The sequence below is a fragment of the Mauremys mutica genome, chromosome 14 (assembly GCF_020497125.1).
Source record: "Mauremys mutica isolate MM-2020 ecotype Southern chromosome 14, ASM2049712v1, whole genome shotgun sequence".
NCBI lineage: Eukaryota > Metazoa > Chordata > Testudines > Geoemydidae > Mauremys > Mauremys mutica.
In genome coordinates, this window is record NC_059085.1 from 8,540,151 (window position 1) to 8,549,268 (window position 9,118).

Below are 9,118 nucleotides of genomic sequence, written 5' to 3' on the forward strand. Positions count from 1 at the left end.
CTTCCAGGAAACCCAATATGTTCCCCCTCCTTGAAAAGTCTGGAATTCTTAATCTGCATATTCCCTCTCTCTCTCTCTCACACTCACACACCCACACACACCCCACACCTCCGTGTGGGTGGCTGGACTGTTCTCTATTAAGGACATGCTGATAGAGCAACAGCTCTCACGTGTCTTGTCCTAAAACAGGGAAAAAATGAAGTGCCAGTACTAATGTGGTGGCCAAGTTGAGGATTCAAGCCCCTGAAAGTTGGAAGATTTCAAAAGTGAAGGTTCCTTGTTAATTACGACCCTCCAATGGACTGTTTGTTTTAACCTATACTAGTGGTTCTCAGCTGTGTTCACTCTGGGATGGTGTCTCCCTCCCCACTCCCTCTCCTGCCTGTCTGAGACCCATCCCCTTTTTAGACATGGAATGAGCAGAGCAGTTGCGATTGCATGATGTGTTCACAACCCCAAGTCCGCGAATCCATGATCTATACCAGAAGCTTTCAAATTGAAGGGCACATTGAGGTTTATCGTTGGGGGGTGGACACACGAGGAGCTGATGGGGGCTGGGCTAACGGGCCAGGAGTGGGCTCTGTCTGGCAGGGGGAAGCAGATGGGGCTGTGTGCAGACAGCTCAGCTGCCAGAAACAAGCTCCCTGCCAGTCTCGCTCCCCCATTGCACAGCTGCAGCACCTACCTACTGGCAGTTACCCTCCTCTTCTGGGGAGGTTGTTGGGGACTCTGAGTAGGGAGCTGACGGCTGCACCCTGGGAGTACTTGCCCCCTGCCAGGCAGATCCCCTTGCTGACACTGACCCCTCAGCGTGGCCTCAGGGTAGAGTCCCATCCACTTCCCTGCTGGACAGAGCCTCTGCATGGGAAGTGGACGTGGCTGCACTTGAAGGGCTGGGGTCAGCAGGGGGCTCTATCTGGCAGGGGCCAGTACTCACTGGGTGCAGCTTTCTGCTTCCCTGCTGCCCCCAGCTCTTAGCGCGACCCTGTTCACTTCCCCTGCGCAGTGCGGGAGTGAGGCGGGCAGGGAGCTGTGTCCCGGCAGCTAAGACTGCTAGACCATGAGTGCAGCAAGTGGCTTCTTCAACTCCCCTTGCTTAGAAAGAGTGGGGCATGCATGAGACAGATATCTCTGAAAGGGGAACCTCTGATCTAGCCCCGTAAAACAACAGATGGCAATGAGGTCAAGTTAGCGTTTGGGTAGGACCTTAACATTGGGAATTTCCTGACTTCTGATTGGTTGGCTTCTTAGCCTCAATGCTACATTAACTCCAGTTTTTTTAATTTAGCATCAAATTCCAACCCGTTAAACCAATGCTAAGTGAGTGTCGATGTGCACGTTTGGGAAAGGCAGGGGTTTACATTTCTTGTAGCAGTGGGGACCATCTGCATTGCCCATCGCCTGTGTTTTACATTGGTAACTAATGGGGTGTGGATGTAGAATCTTCACCCGGAGCCCTTTTTTAGTCTGAAGAGGGAAAAGGGCTGGAAGGCTCTGGGGGGAGAGGTTCAGGATCATAAGACCCTGCTTCAGACCTCCTATTGATAGGTGTGGAGACCTCCACGCATTCTTCCCTGACACAGCCATACCGACATGCAGCACACACCTTGTTCTCTCCTCTGGCAGGACCTTTCCTCTGGAGTCTCAGCAATGCTTTCCAATCCCAAAGTAAGTTAGGAAGTGAAATCATGTTCCCATCTTAAAGAAGGGGAACCATGAGGTATAGAACGGTTAAGCGTCTTGCCCCAGTCACCCTGCAAATTCAGCCCAGTCCCACCACCTTCCTCACCTCAAAGCTGGTGTTGAGACCAAATGTGAGACGTTTCAGCCCAAAAGGGAATGAGAGAGCTGATTGAAATGGTCATTATGGAAATACCCATGCTGACATCTTCAAAGCACCGCGTAAGACTCCTGCCACCCTTGGGAACTGGGTCAGTATTATCCTGCTTTACAGATAGGGAAACTGAGGGACCTAAGTTCCATGACATGCCCAAGCCTCTGTAGGGAGTAAGTTGTGGGGGAAGGATTAGAACCCGCTTCTGTCTCCTTGGCCCTGCATTCAATCTACTAGGTGCTGAAGAAGGAAAAAGTTCTGGCAACGCATTGGCATCAACTGCGGCTCACGTCTGATGCTCACTTCCCTCCTCCCATCTCTCCCTAGGTCCGATGCTGTTCCTCCCAATTTTCCATAAGCAGAACAAGAACCAAATCAAACGTCTTATCAGCGTGTGTACAGAGCTGGCGGCCAGACGGCGTTGCGGTGGCAGGGGACGAGACCAGAGACCGCACCGGCTCCATGGCACCTACCAGTTTATAAACACAAACCTTACTTCTGAATGTAAAAGGTTCCTCTGCCTTTGACTTCCTGTTGACCTCTTCCTGACCCAGAAAGCATGGAAAATGTGAAGGGTATGCAAAACGGTTGTTGGCTAATGTTTCTCCCCCCCCCATGCTGACCTTTGCCCCCCTGAACCCCAGCATAACGTATTAACTAGCTGGCTCCAGATTTGATGCGGCAGGGAGGGGGCAGCTGGAGCGGGGGGGAATACGGCATGATGGACAGTTCTATATTATAATTAAAGGAATTCTATATTATTGAATAAAAGTTTTAAAAGAAATGTATGGAGAGTATTCAGTATGGAAGGAGCCATGGGGAGTGCCCCCCTGCAGTGGAGGATGCTGAGGCTGGTTGGAGCCCTTCCTGGTGCTGTCTCCTGCCCTTCGCTTGTGTTCTGTGGGGGGAAGAGTGAATCTGTTGTACAATGGTTGGCTAGAGCCTGCTGCCTCCAACTACTGGGCGGGCTTAAGCAGCCGGGCTACTGGAGGACAGGAGCTCGTAAATCGATAGGAAAACTCCACCCTGGGCCTACCATCTTTCCCTCAGTGTTAAGCTCCTTCGGAGGCCTGGATAAACACTAGACGCTTGGTCCCCCATGTGGTGTCTGCACCACAGCAGAGGGGGAGACTGGCTGCCACTTTTAGCTAGTATCCCCTTCCCCCCGTCTCTGGATGAACGGTAGAGCCAGGGAAGGCGCAAGCGCTTTCTCCTTCCCTACCCCAGCTGAGAAGGACGAGGTACAGGGTGGGGTCTCTCAAGGGAGGCCTTTGCAACTCTAGTTCAGGGTCTGGCTGCCTGGAGATCTCAGCTGGGTTTAAAAAAGGATAAGGAAATAGCCCCCGTGTCTGCACCAACACCCCTGCCATGGGGACACACAATGGGTGACTTCAGTCCTCTGAGCCTCTCCCCTGCTCAGGAGGGCTGGGGCATTCTTATTAATCCGAAACACAGTAGACTCCTTACCCTCACAGTTCTCTGTGGGGACCACTGAGCCCTCCTTTCCGCCCCCCCCCCCACTCCGCAAGTACCCCCGGGCAGAGCCAGCAGTGCTCACAATGCTTCCTCTTCAGTGACTGCTCCCTGGACTGCTTCTGACTTCCTCCTCGGCCACTGCCTTGAGCTGCACCTCCATCTGGGTAGTGAATCGAACCGGCTGGTGAAGTAAACCAGGGCTTTCTCCCCGCTCCGTCCGTCCCTCTAACCCATCATATCAAACCGCCTTTCTGCTAGCAGTAGTGGTGCCACTTGCGTTTCCTAACGCCCTCGGTTAAGGAAGAGATCTCTGTCGGACGGGTGGGCACATCCCTGTCATGGCAGCCAACTCGTCACCTGCTCAGTCGTCAAGTGTTTATCCCAGCTGTGTCTCTGCATTGGGCAGACGGCGTTTCCGAGCCAGTGAGCTCGAGCTTGAAATTAACAAACCCAGACGCTTGAAGCTACTTTTTAAAATCCCAGCAGGACTTTGTCATTTCTTTTCTCCGGCCCTCCTCTCTGCCTCCAGCTCCCCTTGCATAGTTTTTATCCAGCGCCTTGGTACTGAAGCTGTCTGTTGTAAGGCTACCTCTGATATAAGGCTATCTGCTGTATGTTGTGTCTCCTGGCTCTTTGGAAGCTCATTATAAATACCTCTTTATAACAAGCACCTCCCTGTAATGTACGTTTAGTATCTTCTAAGCCTTATAGAAGTGGTGCTATGTATGTGTGCGTGTGTATATAAACTCTATTTATCATCTGTTTCCACGTGTGGGTCTGTGTATCTAGGGCAGTGCTGGGCACTGAGTGTGCAGCTGAGGGATTTGCTTAAGGGGAAAAAATATGCAGGTGGAATCTTAAAATGGACTCTCTGCCTTTAATGTGTTGTGGCCTCTGCCACTCCCCACTTACCTGCCTCCTAGTTGTGTGCCCAGGAATACATGCTAGCCCTGCTTGGTTTCTCAGGGCTGTGGAGCTGATGGAGAAGGGTCCCTGAGGATGTCTTCAGTAAGCCTTCCCCAGAGGCAATGAGTCTATGCTTCAGACTTGCCTGTGTACCTAGAACTAAACCGTTGGCCCGATCAGGCTGTAGCTTGTGTCAGTCACACCTGTTAGAACAGGGTCCCATCTGCACAGGCACAGCACAAACATGCCATGGCCCTGCTGTGTTGTAACTGGGTACCCCAGCATTGTGGCCCTTGTAGTGTAGCTGGGACAGCCTGGTAACTACGGTAACCTGACTCCCATCCTGTTTAAATCCAACCTAGGCCTCCCTTTATGCTTAACAGCACCTTGTTAAAATGGCCTGGCCCTGAGAAACAGTTTCACCAAGGAGAGGAACTTGATGTGCCATCCATACAGAGTGCTACAGAAGCCGCATAGAAAGAGGTCTATTTACTGTTACAATAGGCCAATTTGCATAGGACAGTGGCTTCCTACTGCATCCCAGCCTCCATCTCATCACTCCCCTTTCTCCCAACGGCCTCCCTCTGCTCGTCCTTTCCACCATGTGCGCCCTGCCCCCTGCTTGATACATCCTCAATCGCCTGTCTTTAAAGGGGCACTGACTCCTTTTTTTTTTTCGTTTTAATTTTCTTTTTACACTCCCTTATTTGTAACACCCTCAGAGAAGCTCCAGAAATAAACCGCTCTTTGCCTACCGATCATTGTTTTCCATTTGTCAAAATACGGAGCCCTTTCCTCCCCCTCTCGCTCGTCTTTTCGAATCCTGCACAGGCAAATGTGACTTCCCTCCTCCCCGCTTACTGGCCTTGGCAGTGTCTGCACAGGGCTAGACCTGTCCTGATAGGCTGCTCCTGCAGGAGCAGTGCTGTGGTGATCTGTCTTTTTGCCTGGGTTTGGTGAAACTAGGAAGTAGCCTAAAAAAATAATAATTCAGCAACAAAGTGGATTTAAGAGAACTTCCTTCCGGCCAGTTCTGATCTTTAAGGTAGGTCAAATTTTGGAACTTGGACTACTTGACTGTTCCCCTTTAACTTCTTGAGCTCTTCTCCAGTGACAGACACACCTCCTCTGCTTTGTCCCAGGCTCCGCTTAGGGAGTGTCTGCGAGTCAGGATTCAGCAACTGCGACAGTTCCCGAACCTCCATCCTTGGTCTTTCTGTGTCCGACTTTCCCATCTGTAAGGAGCCGTTTGTTCTACAGCTGCTCCTGCCGTCATGTTGGAGACGTTCCTTTCCGCCAAAGTTCTTTTCTTGGCCTGCTCATTGGATGGGCCCTTATCCATTCTCTCTCCTGTGTGGTCATGCTGTTCTACCTTATCTTCAAAGAGCTGCCAGTGAAATCAATGGGAGTTAGGTGCCTAAATACCTTTGTAGATCTGGGCCTAGCTTCTGGTCCCTTTTCTCCCGGTGAATTGTATTTAACTTCACCGAAGTCAATGGAACCATTCCTGGAGTTCAGGTGATACTCAGCCGAGGTGACGCAGTCAAAATCTGGCCCGGCGATGTTTTCCCTTTTCTTAGTTCCCTTCCCCAAAGTTAACACAAAGTGTAGAACTCAAAATCCTGTTGACCACCGCAGCATTTTGCAGTGGTCACCTTCACCCAGGAAAAGTTCTCGCAAGCATCCCCAGGCCATTAAACTGGTAAAACCAAAGACCTCATAATTAGTCAAAGCTCCATATCATTTAAATGGTGACTTGCTGATTTGTCATCTCTTGCCACCGGGATACAATTCCAACAAGCTCGGAAAGTTCCCAGCGTATGAACTATGTGGAGGGAGGGGGGAATGTTTGTTTTTTCAAAATAATTCCTGTCACCATGTAAACGGACTTCTTTTTAAAAAGAGAGATCTAATTTTCAAGTTGAAATCACTGAAATGTCGAACTATGAAAGTCTGTTGCATCTATCACACTAGCTGTTTTACTGACTTTAAAAGCATCAGACCTCAAAGGCTGAGCCACACTCTGTTAAAAAGTCCTCTGAGAAATGTGCTGTGGGATTCTGGTACCATCATCCTCTAGGCAAAGATTTGCTCTGCTGCTTTGGCCCCTTAAATCCATGATCTCATTATGGTCTGGTATATTATGGAGTCTCATCCACCTGCATATATTTTTCCCTTCATTATTGCTAAGGATGGTGGCATGAAAACAGGATTTTGGAGTTAATCTGCTCCTGCTTCTACTTTTTCACCGGTAACCAGTTATAACGTCCTGGCGATTTGCTGGGCAATTAACTGTTGTCCCTCTCGTAATTGTAAGTTCAGGTGGGACATGAGCAGAAGGCTTAACACCTTCTGTTTCCATCCCAGCCGGCGTTCGAACTGGAGAACAAAGGGAATACGAAGCTGCCTAGAAACAGGCTTGTTTCTGTCTCTCCCTTTCCAAGGCTTTTGTAGACTCAGTGGCTGAGAAGCTTTGGTCTTGCTTTGGTCGGCTTGTGCAGATAACTCCATTAGGAATAATGGTGGTTCGTGCTATCCACTCTTCATTGAGCGACTCTGGCCACTCTCAAAACCACATGTGGCATTTCTGCTCTGCATGAGTTGCACAGTGATTTTTAGCTCAAGCAAACAAGTATCTTGCTGTCTTCACTCACCATCCCTGCATTTATATCAGTCTAGATTCCAATACCTCTTCTAGACAAAGGTTTGTTCTCCAGTTAGTTTAATCTTGGGTATGTTCTATTCCCCGTAGAGGGAATAGAGGCTCTGTGTGAGTAGATTAAGCTTTTCTGTTGCCTAGGACAAAGATTAAAGATATTGTCTCCTGTCCATACCACCCCAAAAGGCAGGCAGGAAGTAAAAACGTGCGTCAAGCCCAGTTGTGAGCCAAGAGCCACGTGAGGCGCTATAGCAAAACACACGACTGAGTAGGATTAAATAGCAAACGGAAAATCTTCTGGTTCCCTTTTGACAAGAAGACGTTGAGCTTGTCTGGCCTGTAGTTAAATACAGATTGTTTCCTTGCTCTTCAAAGATGGTATAAGGACTGGTCAAGATAATGCCCACGGCTGTGTTTTGTATAGGGGTTGCTAGTCCTTGAACAATGAGCACAATGAATAACGTCTCTTTATGGGGAAAAGAGGACTCAGGGTTATTCTGAAAAAGCTCTGTTACGATTGCTTCTTGTAGACCTCCACAGCCAGGGCTTGATCCCCCGCCCATCAAAGTCAGTGGAAAGACTCCCACTGAATTCAATGGGCTTTGGGTCATGCCCTCACTCACGTGACATTTACAAGGTCCTGTGAAGCATGTGTATGATTAGGATAAGCAATAGATGAATAATTATTGAGAGGAAGGATTTATTATCTTTATAATTCCCTTCCGTAAACATGTCCAGCATTGTTGGATTTCAGAGAGGCACCTAGATTTGACATGTCTTATGCCAGTATTTTGGAGGGTTCCTGAAGGTCTCACCACCTTGAAAGTCATCTGATCTCCAGGGTACTCTGTAGAAAAAAAACCAAATTATTTGGAGGAGGATTTATTTTTGGAGATGGACCTTCATTTACTATCTCAGAGCCACAGAATTCTGCCAGGATGGAGGCCTCTTCCTAGTGTATTTAATATGAAAAAAGCGTAGTAGAAACTAGTGCACAGTTGCCAAAACCCAGTGCCCACACACATTGGAAATGAAAGGGAGAGTGTAATATACCAACAGCTTCTCTGGTGATCGGACGGACTCAGAGACATCTGCCATTTTCAGGGGTCACAGGGAGTGCAGCAAGGTCCTGATCCTGTCCACTGGGCAGATGATCGTGCCTATCTGGGCTCCCCACTGACTTCAGTGGGGCTCCACACAGACACAGGGTCCAGGTCAGCCTGCAGGATCAGGGGCCAGGTTTGTACAGCTGGAGATTAGGGGCTTGCTCCTGCTCAAATGGGAGCCAGACTGGGACACAGGTTAAAACAGTTTTCTCTCCAGCGCAATACTGGGCTGGGATTTTCAAAGGCGCTGAAAGGAGTTAGGTGCCTAAATCCCATTGCAATTCCATGAGTGTTGGAGATCTATCTTCCTACCTTAGGCTTCTTTACAAATTCCAGCCTTCGATATTGACTCACATTAGCATTCCGTTAGGTGACTGTGTTTTTTATGCCTGTTTTTAGCATCGTTTCCTGCATTACACGTCTCTTGGGAGGAGGAGAGAGAATGGAGATGCCTTGGATAAAAGTTGAAATTGCCTTGATTTTTCTTTAGAATTCACTGAGAGACTGGGACAAATGGGTTGAAAACACAAAATGTTTCTGTGTATATTGCTCCCACAAAACAGCTAGCAGTAAGATGTGTGCCTGGACAGCATCTGCACGGTGGATGAATGAGAGGCTGGGCTATTCAGGAATGGCAGCTGTATATTTGCCCTCATCTCATGTGTTAACAGATTGGATTTATGGAGTCATTTATTTAACTGTGTTGTATAAAGTGTTTGTACTCTAACCAATTGACTAAATATAGTTCTAATTTTTAAATAATGTGTTATTCCTCCTGGTGTGTTTTTAGTTGCTTGTGGGGGAGGGTGGGCATGGGTTCGGTTTGTGAGAGGCGTGACAGTAAGAAACTGTGACTGGGGAAGAAATAGCCACTTAGGGTCCTGCTCCTGCAAAGATTTATGTATGTGTTTAACTTTAAGGATTGTGGACTAGATCCAAAGGCAATTGAAACTAATGGACATGCTCCCATTGACTTCAATGGGTTTTGGATCAGGCCCTGTGAATTGTCATTGAAGGCAATGGAACTACTCAGGTGTATCAAGGTAAGCATGTGTGTAAGTTGTTGCAGGATCAAGGTCTTCATTCATTTAGATCTTGCCCTGGTATCTAGTCGGTCTTGATAAAGTTGGTGTTGAT

At 48.5% G+C, this 9,118-nt stretch overlaps 1 protein-coding gene across 1 annotated transcript in view; it reads left to right on the top strand.

Annotated features, from left to right (window-relative positions):
• Nucleotides 1–8,743, top strand: part of CSNK2A2 (casein kinase 2 alpha 2) — a 42,690-nt gene extending 33,947 nt beyond the window's left edge. The window contains exon 12 of the mRNA XM_044987146.1: nucleotides 2,162–8,743. The gene's annotated coding sequence lies outside the window, so the exon portion shown is untranslated. The remainder of the gene's footprint in view (nucleotides 1–2,161) is intronic.
• Nucleotides 8,744–9,118: the final 375 nt, after the last annotated feature.